The 12,727-nt window shown below is 46.5% G+C and overlaps 12 non-coding genes across 12 annotated transcripts; all 12 read left to right on the top strand.

Moving 5' to 3' along the window:
* Positions 1-1,352: 1,352 nt before the first annotated feature.
* On the top strand, positions 1,353-1,424 carry trnag-ucc (transfer RNA glycine (anticodon UCC)). The gene has a single exon. It is a non-coding gene; the product is annotated as a tRNA-Gly (tRNA).
* Positions 1,425-1,999: 575 nt separating this feature from the next.
* On the top strand, positions 2,000-2,081 carry trnas-aga (transfer RNA serine (anticodon AGA)). Its single transcript has one exon. It is a non-coding gene; the product is annotated as a tRNA-Ser (tRNA).
* A 1,360-nt stretch (positions 2,082-3,441) lies between these two features.
* On the top strand, positions 3,442-3,513 carry trnag-ucc (transfer RNA glycine (anticodon UCC)). The gene has a single exon. It is a non-coding gene; the product is annotated as a tRNA-Gly (tRNA).
* Positions 3,514-4,088: 575 nt separating this feature from the next.
* trnas-aga (transfer RNA serine (anticodon AGA)) lies at positions 4,089-4,170 on the top strand. The gene has a single exon. It is a non-coding gene; the product is annotated as a tRNA-Ser (tRNA).
* Positions 4,171-5,530: 1,360 nt separating this feature from the next.
* trnag-ucc (transfer RNA glycine (anticodon UCC)) lies at positions 5,531-5,602 on the top strand. Its single transcript has one exon. It is a non-coding gene; the product is annotated as a tRNA-Gly (tRNA).
* A 575-nt stretch (positions 5,603-6,177) lies between these two features.
* trnas-aga (transfer RNA serine (anticodon AGA)) lies at positions 6,178-6,259 on the top strand. The gene has a single exon. It is a non-coding gene; the product is annotated as a tRNA-Ser (tRNA).
* Positions 6,260-7,619: 1,360 nt separating this feature from the next.
* trnag-ucc (transfer RNA glycine (anticodon UCC)) lies at positions 7,620-7,691 on the top strand. Its single transcript has one exon. It is a non-coding gene; the product is annotated as a tRNA-Gly (tRNA).
* A 575-nt stretch (positions 7,692-8,266) lies between these two features.
* trnas-aga (transfer RNA serine (anticodon AGA)) lies at positions 8,267-8,348 on the top strand. Its single transcript has one exon. It is a non-coding gene; the product is annotated as a tRNA-Ser (tRNA).
* Positions 8,349-9,708: 1,360 nt separating this feature from the next.
* trnag-ucc (transfer RNA glycine (anticodon UCC)) lies at positions 9,709-9,780 on the top strand. The gene has a single exon. It is a non-coding gene; the product is annotated as a tRNA-Gly (tRNA).
* A 575-nt stretch (positions 9,781-10,355) lies between these two features.
* Positions 10,356-10,437, top strand: trnas-aga (transfer RNA serine (anticodon AGA)). The gene has a single exon. It is a non-coding gene; the product is annotated as a tRNA-Ser (tRNA).
* A 1,360-nt stretch (positions 10,438-11,797) lies between these two features.
* Positions 11,798-11,869, top strand: trnag-ucc (transfer RNA glycine (anticodon UCC)). Its single transcript has one exon. It is a non-coding gene; the product is annotated as a tRNA-Gly (tRNA).
* Positions 11,870-12,444: 575 nt separating this feature from the next.
* Positions 12,445-12,526, top strand: trnas-aga (transfer RNA serine (anticodon AGA)). The gene has a single exon. It is a non-coding gene; the product is annotated as a tRNA-Ser (tRNA).
* The last annotated feature ends 201 nt before the right edge of the window (positions 12,527-12,727 follow it).

Here is a 12,727-nt window from a genome sequence, read left to right as displayed (position 1 = left end):
TTTTGCGGCAGTCCAGTCGTTGATTTGAGAAGAAGGCATGGAGATCACCTGAGAAGGTGCCAGGAGAAAGAGCCAGGCCTTTGCTTGTGAAAATAGAGCACGCAGAAGCAATGGACCCAGCTATGTCCTGACAAAATTAGGCACATATTCAGTAAACATGGCATCCTTCAATTGGTCTCTTAGCCACCCCACACGTTCCCCCGTGTAGTCGTCCAGGATCCAGTCTGAGTACCGCCAATGACTCATGCGTCTGACAAATGCTGATTGCTTTGCGAGAGGACTGGGATCGGGATTGGAGGCACAGCGGATTTCACCGGGAACGGGACAACAGCAGAAATAGCTTCAAACATTACTGCATGAAAAGCACAAGGAGTGGACACATTTCATTGTTTGGAACACTGCTTTTCACTACAGCTCTTTGCATGTAAAAACTTTGCTCTTCTCCACAGCTGGCTGATGGACACGCAAAAGCGCAAGCAAGAGTGGCCACAGACCCACTATGCCGGCCTTTGTACACTCTCTCCATCTAATGATAGAGAGGAAGGATACATTCACTACTTCTAGCCTCCACTATTCAAATTCAGTATTTTCACAGTGTCCTAAAAGCTTCCTGAAAAGCCTTTACACTATTTTACAAAACGCTGCATCCAGAGCACAGTCAGGGACTGGAAGGACAGAGTAGATTTCCCCCATATGGACTTCTCTCTTCATTGGCTCCCAATTAAATCCCAAATAAAAATCCAAATACTTGCCCTCACACACAAGGTCTTGAATAATCACCACCAATTTTGTCTACAAGATCTCACAGTGCCATATCATCCCAACAGAGTGCTTTGCTCTCAGACTGCTGGCTTCCGAGGGGATATAAAAGTGCAATGGAAGGCAGAGCCATCACTTTTCAGGCCCCTCTCTATGGAACCAGCTCCCACTTTGTATTCGGGACACAGACACTTGCTCTCATTTTTGAATTAAGCGTAAAACCTTTTTGCCAAAGTCCAATAACTTGAAAGAGGAGCCAAAGACGTCCTCGTCCCAGATTCGTCCCAAGACAGATTCACACCTATTCTCACCTTGTCTGCTGTGACCTGAAGAACTCGCGTGACCATTGCGACTCTCAAGGTGCTAAAAATCACGCAAGAGTTTAAATGCGTGAGAGGCCACACTTGAGTAGCAAAGAAGCTTTGCTGATGAGATTAAATGTGCAGTTGCATGAAAGCACTAGTCTTTTTAGTGATCTACCTTTTGACCAGTTTAGAACCTGACAAGCGAGTAATCACAATGCCCACCTTGTTAATTGTCCTGAAAATCTGTATAAGCCGGACAATGAATCAGTGATTTTGCGTTCTTTCACAGCGATGGTGGTATAGTGGCGAGCATAGCTGCCTTCCAAGCAGTTGACCCGGGTTCGATTCCCGGCCATCGCAGTTGCCACTCGCAGTGCTGTTCAAGCATGTGGGCTGCGTATTGTTTTACACTAAAAACGTTCTCCTCTCTTTCTGCAAATGCTTACAATGTCAGGCCAGGTGCATTCTTCATCGGCCTCGCTGCTACCGTTTACTGTGGAAAGACACTGTTCACACAGGCTTTGAGTTCTCATCACTTCATACCTATACCTTCTTACATGAAACTGGGATTGGACACGCTACTTCTTCATAAAGACACCCAGTCCCACTTTAAATATTGTGCTCAATGTTTGGAATGAAGATAACATTTTACTAACCATGTACTGATCAGCTCTTTGCGGTGGCAAAATCATCAGCTGTGTGTGTTACTGTTCATGCAAACAAGCAAGCTAATGTCAGCCAGTTAGCTTCAACCGCAGCTGTGCTGCACCAATCTCACGGAACTGCAAAACCACAAGCTTTCGCACCAAAGTCATGCAGCTACCGCATTTACAATCCAGCGTGGCCGTTGTTGTGCACATCCTACTTGAAAGATGTGTGGCGTAGGACTTGGAAGACGTATGTCTTTCAAGTATGTAGTTCCACAGCCCAATGTGGTTGTTGTGGCCGAGCGGTCAAGGCGATGGACTAGAAATCCATTGGGGTCTCCCCGCACAGGTTCGAATCCTGTCGACAACGGTCAGCTATTTTGCGGCAGTCCAGTCGTTGATTTGAGAAGAAGGCATGGAGATCACCTGAGAAGGTGCCAGGAGAAAGAGCCAGGCCTTTGCTTGTGAAAATAGAGCACGCAGAAGCAATGGACCCAGCTATGTCCTGACAAAATTAGGCACATATTCAGTAAACATGGCATCCTTCAATTGGTCTCTTAGCCACCCCACACGTGCCCCCGTGTAGTCGTCCAGGATCCAGTCTGAGTACCGCCAATGACTCATGCGTCTGACAAATGCTGATTGCTTTGCGAGAGGACTGGGATCGGGATTGGAGGCACAGCGGATTTCACCGGGAATGGGACAACAGCAGAAATAGCTTCAAACATTACTGCATGAAAAGCACAAGGAGTGGACACATTTCATTGTTTGGAACACTGCTTTTCACTACAGCTCTTTGCATGTAAAAACTTTGCTCTTCTCCACAGCTGGCTGACGGACACGCAAAAGCGCAAGCAAGAGTGGCCACAGACCCACTATGCCGGCCTTTGTACACTCTCTCCATCTAATGATAGAGAGGAAGGATACATTCACTACTTCTAGCCTCCACTATTCAAATTCAGTATTTTCACAGTGTCCTAAAAGCTTCCTGAAAAGCCTTTACACTGTTTTACAAAACGCTGCATCCAGAGCACAGTCAGGGACTGGAAGGACAGAGTAGATTTCCCCCATATGGACTTCTCTCTTCATTGGCTCCCAATTAAATCCCAAATAAAAATCCAAATACTTGCCCTCACACACAAGGTCTTGAATAATCACCACCAATTTTGTCTACAAGATCTCACAGTGCCATATCATCCCAACAGAGTGCTTTGCTCTCAGACTGCTGGCTTCCGAGGGGATATAAAAGTGCAATGGAAGGCAGAGCCATCACTTTTCAGGCCCCTCTCTATGGAACCAGCTCCCACTTTGTATTCGGGACACAGACACTTGCTCTCATTTTTGAATTAAGCGTAAAACCTTTTTGCCAAAGTCCAATAACTTGAAAGAGGAGCCAAAGACGTCCTCGTCCCAGATTCGTCCCAAGACAGATTCACACCTATTCTCACCTTGTCTGCTGTGACCTGAAGAACTCGCGTGACCATTGCGACTCTCAAGGTGCTAAAAATCACGCAAGAGTTTAAATGCGTGAGAGGCCACACTTGAGTAGCAAAGAAGCTTTGCTGATGAGATTAAATGTGCAGTTGCATGAAAGCACTAGTCTTTTTAGTGATCTACCTTTTGACCAGTTTAGAACCTGACAAGCGAGTAATCACAATGCCCACCTTGTTAATTGTCCTGAAAATCTGTATAAGCCGGACAATGAATCAGTGATTTTGCGTTCTTTCACAGCGATGGTGGTATAGTGGCGAGCATAGCTTCCTTCCAAGCAGTTGACCCGGGTTCGATTCCCGGCCATCGCAGTTGCCACTCGCAGTGCTGTTCAAGCATGTGGGCTGCGTATTGTTTTACACTAAAAACGTTCTCCTCTCTTTCTGCAAATGCTTACAATGTCAGGCCAGGTGCATTCTTCATCGGCCTCGCTGCTACCGTTTACTGTGGAAAGACACTGTTCACACAGGCTTTGAGTTCTCATCACTTCATACCTATACCTTCTTACATGAAACTGGGATTGGACACGCTACTTCTTCATAAAGACACCCAGTCCCACTTTAAATATTGTGCTCAATGTTTGGAATGAAGATAACATTTTACTAACCATGTACTGATCAGCTCTTTGCGGTGGCAAAATCATCAGCTGTGTGTGTTACTGTTCATGCAAACAAGCAAGCTAATGTCAGCCAGTTAGCTTCAACCGCAGCTGTGCTGCACCAATCTCACGGAACTGCAAAACCACAAGCTTTCGCACCAAAGTCATGCAGCTACCGCATTTACAATCCAGCGTGGCCGTTGTTGTGCACATCCTACTTGAAAGATGTGTGGCGTAGGACTTGGAAGACGTATGTCTTTCAAGTATGTAGTTCCACAGCCCAATGTGGTTGTTGTGGCCGAGCGGTCAAGGCGATGGACTAGAAATCCATTGGGGTCTCCCCGCACAGGTTCGAATCCTGTCGACAGCGGTCAGCTGTTTTGCGGCAGTCCAGACGTTGATTTGAGAAGAAGGCATGGAGATCACCTGAGAAGGTGCCAGGAGAAAGAGCCAGGCCTTTGCTTGTGAAAATAGAGCACGCAGAAGCAATGGACCCAGCTATGTCCTGACAAAATTAGGCACATATTCAGTAAACATGGCATCCTTCAATTGGTCTCTTAGCCACCCCACACGTGCCCCCGTGTAGTCGTCCAGGATCCAGTCTGAGTACCGCCAATGACTCATGCGTCTGACAAATGCTGATTGCTTTGCGAGAGGACTGGGATCGGGATTGGAGGCACAGCGGATTTCACCGGGAATGGGACAACAGCAGAAATAGCTTCAAACATTACTGCATGAAAAGCACAAGGAGTGGACACATTTCATTGTTTGGAACACTGCTTTTCACTACAGCTCTTTGCATGTAAAAACTTTGCTCTTCTCCACAGCTGGCTGACGGACACGCAAAAGCGCAAGCAAGAGTGGCCACAGACCCACTATGCCGGCCTTTGTACACTCTCTCCATCTAATGATAGAGAGGAAGGATACATTCACTACTTCTAGCCTCCACTATTCAAATTCAGTATTTTCACAGTGTCCTAAAAGCTTCCTGAAAAGCCTTTACACTGTTTTACAAAACGCTGCATCCAGAGCACAGTCAGGGACTGGAAGGACAGAGTAGATTTCCCCCATATGGACTTCTCTCTTCATTGGCTCCCAATTAAATCCCAAATAAAAATCCAAATACTTGCCCTCACACACAAGGTCTTGAATAATCACCACCAATTTTGTCTACAAGATCTCACAGTGCCATATCATCCCAACAGAGTGCTTTGCTCTCAGACTGCTGGCTTCCGAGGGGATATAAAAGTGCAATGGAAGGCAGAGCCATCACTTTTCAGGCCCCTCTCTATGGAACCAGCTCCCACTTTGTATTCGGGACACAGACACTTGCTCTCATTTTTGAATTAAGCGTAAAACCTTTTTGCCAAAGTCCAATAACTTGAAAGAGGAGCCAAAGACGTCCTCGTCCCAGATTCGTCCCAAGACAGATTCACACCTATTCTCACCTTGTCTGCTGTGACCTGAAGAACTCGCGTGACCATTGCGACTCTCAAGGTGCTAAAAATCACGCAAGAGTTTAAATGCGTGAGAGGCCACACTTGAGTAGCAAAGAAGCTTTGCTGATGAGATTAAATGTGCAGTTGCATGAAAGCACTAGTCTTTTTAGTGATCTACCTTTTGACCAGTTTAGAACCTGACAAGCGAGTAATCACAATGCCCACCTTGTTAATTGTCCTGAAAATCTGTATAAGCCGGACAATGAATCAGTGATTTTGCGTTCTTTCACAGCGATGGTGGTATAGTGGCGAGCATAGCTGCCTTCCAAGCAGTTGACCCGGGTTCGATTCCCGGCCATCGCAGTTGCCACTCGCAGTGCTGTTCAAGCATGTGGGCTGCGTATTGTTTTACACTAAAAACGTTCTCCTCTCTTTCTGCAAATGCTTACAATGTCAGGCCAGGTGCATTCTTCATCGGCCTCGCTGCTACCGTTTACTGTGGAAAGACACTGTTCACACAGGCTTTGAGTTCTCATCACTTCATACCTATACCTTCTTACATGAAACTGGGATTGGACACGCTACTTCTTCATAAAGACACCCAGTCCCACTTTAAATATTGTGCTCAATGTTTGGAATGAAGATAACATTTTACTAACCATGTACTGATCAGCTCTTTGCGGTGGCAAAATCATCAGCTGTGTGTGTTACTGTTCATGCAAACAAGCAAGCTAATGTCAGCCAGTTAGCTTCAACCGCAGCTGTGCTGCACCAATCTCACGGAACTGCAAAACCACAAGCTTTCGCACCAAAGTCATGCAGCTACCGCATTTACAATCCAGCGTGGCCGTTGTTGTGCACATCCTACTTGAAAGATGTGTGGCGTAGGACTTGGAAGACGTATGTCTTTCAAGTATGTAGTTCCACAGCCCAATGTGGTTGTTGTGGCCGAGCGGTCAAGGCGATGGACTAGAAATCCATTGGGGTCTCCCCGCACAGGTTCGAATCCTGTCGACAACGGTCAGCTATTTTGCGGCAGTCCAGTCGTTGATTTGAGAAGAAGGCATGGAGATCACCTGAGAAGGTGCCAGGAGAAAGAGCCAGGCCTTTGCTTGTGAAAATAGAGCACGCAGAAGCAATGGACCCAGCTATGTCCTGACAAAATTAGGCACATATTCAGTAAACATGGCATCCTTCAATTGGTCTCTTAGCCACCCCACACGTGCCCCCGTGTAGTCGTCCAGGATCCAGTCTGAGTACCGCCAATGACTCATGCGTCTGACAAATGCTGATTGCTTTGCGAGAGGACTGGGATCGGGATTGGAGGCACAGCGGATTTCACCGGGAATGGGACAACAGCAGAAATAGCTTCAAACATTACTGCATGAAAAGCACAAGGAGTGGACACATTTCATTGTTTGGAACACTGCTTTTCACTACAGCTCTTTGCATGTAAAAACTTTGCTCTTCTCCACAGCTGGCTGACGGACACGCAAAAGCGCAAGCAAGAGTGGCCACAGACCCACTATGCCGGCCTTTGTACACTCTCTCCATCTAATGATAGAGAGGAAGGATACATTCACTACTTCTAGCCTCCACTATTCAAATTCAGTATTTTCACAGTGTCCTAAAAGCTTCCTGAAAAGCCTTTACACTGTTTTACAAAACGCTGCATCCAGAGCACAGTCAGGGACTGGAAGGACAGAGTAGATTTCCCCCATATGGACTTCTCTCTTCATTGGCTCCCAATTAAATCCCAAATAAAAATCCAAATACTTGCCCTCACACACAAGGTCTTGAATAATCACCACCAATTTTGTCTACAAGATCTCACAGTGCCATATCATCCCAACAGAGTGCTTTGCTCTCAGACTGCTGGCTTCCGAGGGGATATAAAAGTGCAATGGAAGGCAGAGCCATCACTTTTCAGGCCCCTCTCTATGGAACCAGCTCCCACTTTGTATTCGGGACACAGACACTTGCTCTCATTTTTGAATTAAGCGTAAAACCTTTTTGCCAAAGTCCAATAACTTGAAAGAGGAGCCAAAGACGTCCTCGTCCCAGATTCGTCCCAAGACAGATTCACACCTATTCTCACCTTGTCTGCTGTGACCTGAAGAACTCGCGTGACCATTGCGACTCTCAAGGTGCTAAAAATCACGCAAGAGTTTAAATGCGTGAGAGGCCACACTTGAGTAGCAAAGAAGCTTTGCTGATGAGATTAAATGTGCAGTTGCATGAAAGCACTAGTCTTTTTAGTGATCTACCTTTTGACCAGTTTAGAACCTGACAAGCGAGTAATCACAATGCCCACCTTGTTAATTGTCCTGAAAATCTGTATAAGCCGGACAATGAATCAGTGATTTTGCGTTCTTTCACAGCGATGGTGGTATAGTGGCGAGCATAGCTGCCTTCCAAGCAGTTGACCCGGGTTCGATTCCCGGCCATCGCAGTTGCCACTCGCAGTGCTGTTCAAGCATGTGGGCTGCGTATTGTTTTACACTAAAAACGTTCTCCTCTCTTTCTGCAAATGCTTACAATGTCAGGCCAGGTGCATTCTTCATCGGCCTCGCTGCTACCGTTTACTGTGGAAAGACACTGTTCACACAGGCTTTGAGTTCTCATCACTTCATACCTATACCTTCTTACATGAAACTGGGATTGGACACGCTACTTCTTCATAAAGACACCCAGTCCCACTTTAAATATTGTGCTCAATGTTTGGAATGAAGATAACATTTTACTAACCATGTACTGATCAGCTCTTTGCGGTGGCAAAATCATCAGCTGTGTGTGTTACTGTTCATGCAAACAAGCAAGCTAATGTCAGCCAGTTAGCTTCAACCGCAGCTGTGCTGCACCAATCTCACGGAACTGCAAAACCACAAGCTTTCGCACCAAAGTCATGCAGCTACCGCATTTACAATCCAGCGTGGCCGTTGTTGTGCACATCCTACTTGAAAGATGTGTGGCGTAGGACTTGGAAGACGTATGTCTTTCAAGTATGTAGTTCCACAGCCCAATGTGGTTGTTGTGGCCGAGCGGTCAAGGCGATGGACTAGAAATCCATTGGGGTCTCCCCGCACAGGTTCGAATCCTGTCGACAACGGTCAGCTATTTTGCGGCAGTCCAGTCGTTGATTTGAGAAGAAGGCATGGAGATCACCTGAGAAGGTGCCAGGAGAAAGAGCCAGGCCTTTGCTTGTGAAAATAGAGCACGCAGAAGCAATGGACCCAGCTATGTCCTGACAAAATTAGGCACATATTCAGTAAACATGGCATCCTTCAATTGGTCTCTTAGCCACCCCACACGTGCCCCCGTGTAGTCGTCCAGGATCCAGTCTGAGTACCGCCAATGACTCATGCGTCTGACAAATGCTGATTGCTTTGCGAGAGGACTGGGATCGGGATTGGAGGCACAGCGGATTTCACCGGGAATGGGACAACAGCAGAAATAGCTTCAAACATTACTGCATGAAAAGCACAAGGAGTGGACACATTTCATTGTTTGGAACACTGCTTTTCACTACAGCTCTTTGCATGTAAAAACTTTGCTCTTCTCCACAGCTGGCTGACGGACACGCAAAAGCGCAAGCAAGAGTGGCCACAGACCCACTATGCCGGCCTTTGTACACTCTCTCCATCTAATGATAGAGAGGAAGGATACATTCACTACTTCTAGCCTCCACTATTCAAATTCAGTATTTTCACAGTGTCCTAAAAGCTTCCTGAAAAGCCTTTACACTGTTTTACAAAACGCTGCATCCAGAGCACAGTCAGGGACTGGAAGGACAGAGTAGATTTCCCCCATATGGACTTCTCTCTTCATTGGCTCCCAATTAAATCCCAAATAAAAATCCAAATACTTGCCCTCACACACAAGGTCTTGAATAATCACCACCAATTTTGTCTACAAGATCTCACAGTGCCATATCATCCCAACAGAGTGCTTTGCTCTCAGACTGCTGGCTTCCGAGGGGATATAAAAGTGCAATGGAAGGCAGAGCCATCACTTTTCAGGCCCCTCTCTATGGAACCAGCTCCCACTTTGTATTCGGGACACAGACACTTGCTCTCATTTTTGAATTAAGCGTAAAACCTTTTTGCCAAAGTCCAATAACTTGAAAGAGGAGCCAAAGACGTCCTCGTCCCAGATTCGTCCCAAGACAGATTCACACCTATTCTCACCTTGTCTGCTGTGACCTGAAGAACTCGCGTGACCATTGCGACTCTCAAGGTGCTAAAAATCACGCAAGAGTTTAAATGCGTGAGAGGCCACACTTGAGTAGCAAAGAAGCTTTGCTGATGAGATTAAATGTGCAGTTGCATGAAAGCACTAGTCTTTTTAGTGATCTACCTTTTGACCAGTTTAGAACCTGACAAGCGAGTAATCACAATGCCCACCTTGTTAATTGTCCTGAAAATCTGTATAAGCCGGACAATGAATCAGTGATTTTGCGTTCTTTCACAGCGATGGTGGTATAGTGGCGAGCATAGCTGCCTTCCAAGCAGTTGACCCGGGTTCGATTCCCGGCCATCGCAGTTGCCACTCGCAGTGCTGTTCAAGCATGTGGGCTGCGTATTGTTTTACACTAAAAACGTTCTCCTCTCTTTCTGCAAATGCTTACAATGTCAGGCCAGGTGCATTCTTCATCGGCCTCGCTGCTACCGTTTACTGTGGAAAGACACTGTTCACACAGGCTTTGAGTTCTCATCACTTCATACCTATACCTTCTTACATGAAACTGGGATTGGACACGCTACTTCTTCATAAAGACACCCAGTCCCACTTTAAATATTGTGCTCAATGTTTGGAATGAAGATAACATTTTACTAACCATGTACTGATCAGCTCTTTGCGGTGGCAAAATCATCAGCTGTGTGTGTTACTGTTCATGCAAACAAGCAAGCTAATGTCAGCCAGTTAGCTTCAACCGCAGCTGTGCTGCACCAATCTCACGGAACTGCAAAACCACAAGCTTTCGCACCAAAGTCATGCAGCTACCGCATTTACAATCCAGCGTGGCCGTTGTTGTGCACATCCTACTTGAAAGATGTGTGGCGTAGGACTTGGAAGACGTATGTCTTTCAAGTATGTAGTTCCACAGCCCAATGTGGTTGTTGTGGCCGAGCGGTCAAGGCGATGGACTAGAAATCCATTGGGGTCTCCCCGCACAGGTTCGAATCCTGTCGACAACGGTCAGCTATTTTGCGGCAGTCCAGTCGTTGATTTGAGAAGAAGGCATGGAGATCACCTGAGAAGGTGCCAGGAGAAAGAGCCAGGCCTTTGCTTGTGAAAATAGAGCACGCAGAAGCAATGGACCCAGCTATGTCCTGACAAAATTAGGCACATATTCAGTAAACATGGCATCCTTCAATTGGTCTCTTAGCCACCCCACACGTGCCCCCGTGTAGTCGTCCAGGATCCAGTCTGAGTACCGCCAATGACTCATGCGTCTGACAAATGCTGATTGCTTTGCGAGAGGACTGGGATCGGGATTGGAGGCACAGCGGATTTCACCGGGAATGGGACAACAGCAGAAATAGCTTCAAACATTACTGCATGAAAAGCACAAGGAGTGGACACATTTCATTGTTTGGAACACTGCTTTTCACTACAGCTCTTTGCATGTAAAAACTTTGCTCTTCTCCACAGCTGGCTGACGGACACGCAAAAGCGCAAGCAAGAGTGGCCACAGACCCACTATGCCGGCCTTTGTACACTCTCTCCATCTAATGATAGAGAGGAAGGATACATTCACTACTTCTAGCCTCCACTATTCAAATTCAGTATTTTCACAGTGTCCTAAAAGCTTCCTGAAAAGCCTTTACACTGTTTTACAAAACGCTGCATCCAGAGCACAGTCAGGGACTGGAAGGACAGAGTAGATTTCCCCCATATGGACTTCTCTCTTCATTGGCTCCCAATTAAATCCCAAATAAAAATCCAAATACTTGCCCTCACACACAAGGTCTTGAATAATCACCACCAATTTTGTCTACAAGATCTCACAGTGCCATATCATCCCAACAGAGTGCTTTGCTCTCAGACTGCTGGCTTCCGAGGGGATATAAAAGTGCAATGGAAGGCAGAGCCATCACTTTTCAGGCCCCTCTCTATGGAACCAGCTCCCACTTTGTATTCGGGACACAGACACTTGCTCTCATTTTTGAATTAAGCGTAAAACCTTTTTGCCAAAGTCCAATAACTTGAAAGAGGAGCCAAAGACGTCCTCGTCCCAGATTCGTCCCAAGACAGATTCACACCTATTCTCACCTTGTCTGCTGTGACCTGAAGAACTCGCGTGACCATTGCGACTCTCAAGGTGCTAAAAATCACGCAAGAGTTTAAATGCGTGAGAGGCCACACTTGAGTAGCAAAGAAGCTTTGCTGATGAGATTAAATGTGCAGTTGCATGAAAGCACTAGTCTTTTTAGTGATCTACCTTTTGACCAGTTTAGAACCTGACAAGCGAGTAATCACAATGCCCACCTTGTTAATTGTCCTGAAAATCTGTATAAGCCGGACAATGAATCAGTGATTTTGCGTTCTTTCACAGCGATGGTGGTATAGTGGCGAGCATAGCTTCCTTCCAAGCAGTTGACCCGGGTTCGATTCCCGGCCATCGCAGTTGCCACTCGCAGTGCTGTTCAAGCATGTGGGCTGCGTATTGTTTTACACTAAAAACGTTCTCCTCTCTTTCTGCAAATGCTTACAATGTCAGGCCAGGTGCATTCTTCATCGGCCTCGCTGCTACCGTTTACTGTGGAAAGACACTGTTCACACAGGCTTTGAGTTCTCATCACTTCATACCTATACCTTCTTACATGAAACTGGGATTGGACACGCTACTTCTTCATAAAGACACCCAGTCCCACTTTAAATATTGTGCTCAATGTTTGGAATGAAGATAACATTTTACTAACCATGTACTGATCAGCTCTTTGCGGTGGCAAAATCATCAGCTGTGTGTGTTACTGTTCATGCAAACAAGCAAGCTAATGTCAGCCAGTTAGCTTCAACCGCAGCTGTGCTGCACCAATCTCACGGAACTGCAAAACCACAAGCTTTCGCACCAAAGTCATGCAGCTACCGCATTTACAATCCAGCGTGGCCGTTGTTGTGCACATCCTACTTGAAAGATGTGTGGCGTAGGACTTGGAAGACGTATGTCTTTCAAGTATGTAGTTCCACAGCCCAATGTGGTTGTTGTGGCCGAGCGGTCAAGGCGATGGACTAGAAATCCATTGGGGTCTCCCCGCACAGGTTCGAATCCTGTCGACAGCGGTCAGCTGTTTTGCGGCAGTCCAGACGTTGATTTGAGAAGAAGGCATGGAGATCACCTGAGAAGGTGCCAGGAGAAAGAGCCAGGCCTTTGCTTGTGAAAATAGAGCACGCAGAAGCAATGGACCCAGCTATGTCCTGACAAAATTAGGCACATATTCAGTAAACATGGCATCCTTCAATTGGTCTCTTAGCCACCCCACA

Source organism: Rhamphochromis longiceps, linkage group LG9 (assembly GCF_057381845.1).
Source record: "Rhamphochromis longiceps isolate RC_006_pf linkage group LG9, R_longiceps_female_GT1.1, whole genome shotgun sequence".
In the NCBI taxonomy this organism is placed as follows: Eukaryota; Metazoa; Chordata; class Actinopteri; order Cichliformes; family Cichlidae; genus Rhamphochromis; species Rhamphochromis longiceps.
Note: the sequence above shows the minus strand (reverse complement) of the source record. Positions and strands in the feature narration are given on the sequence as shown.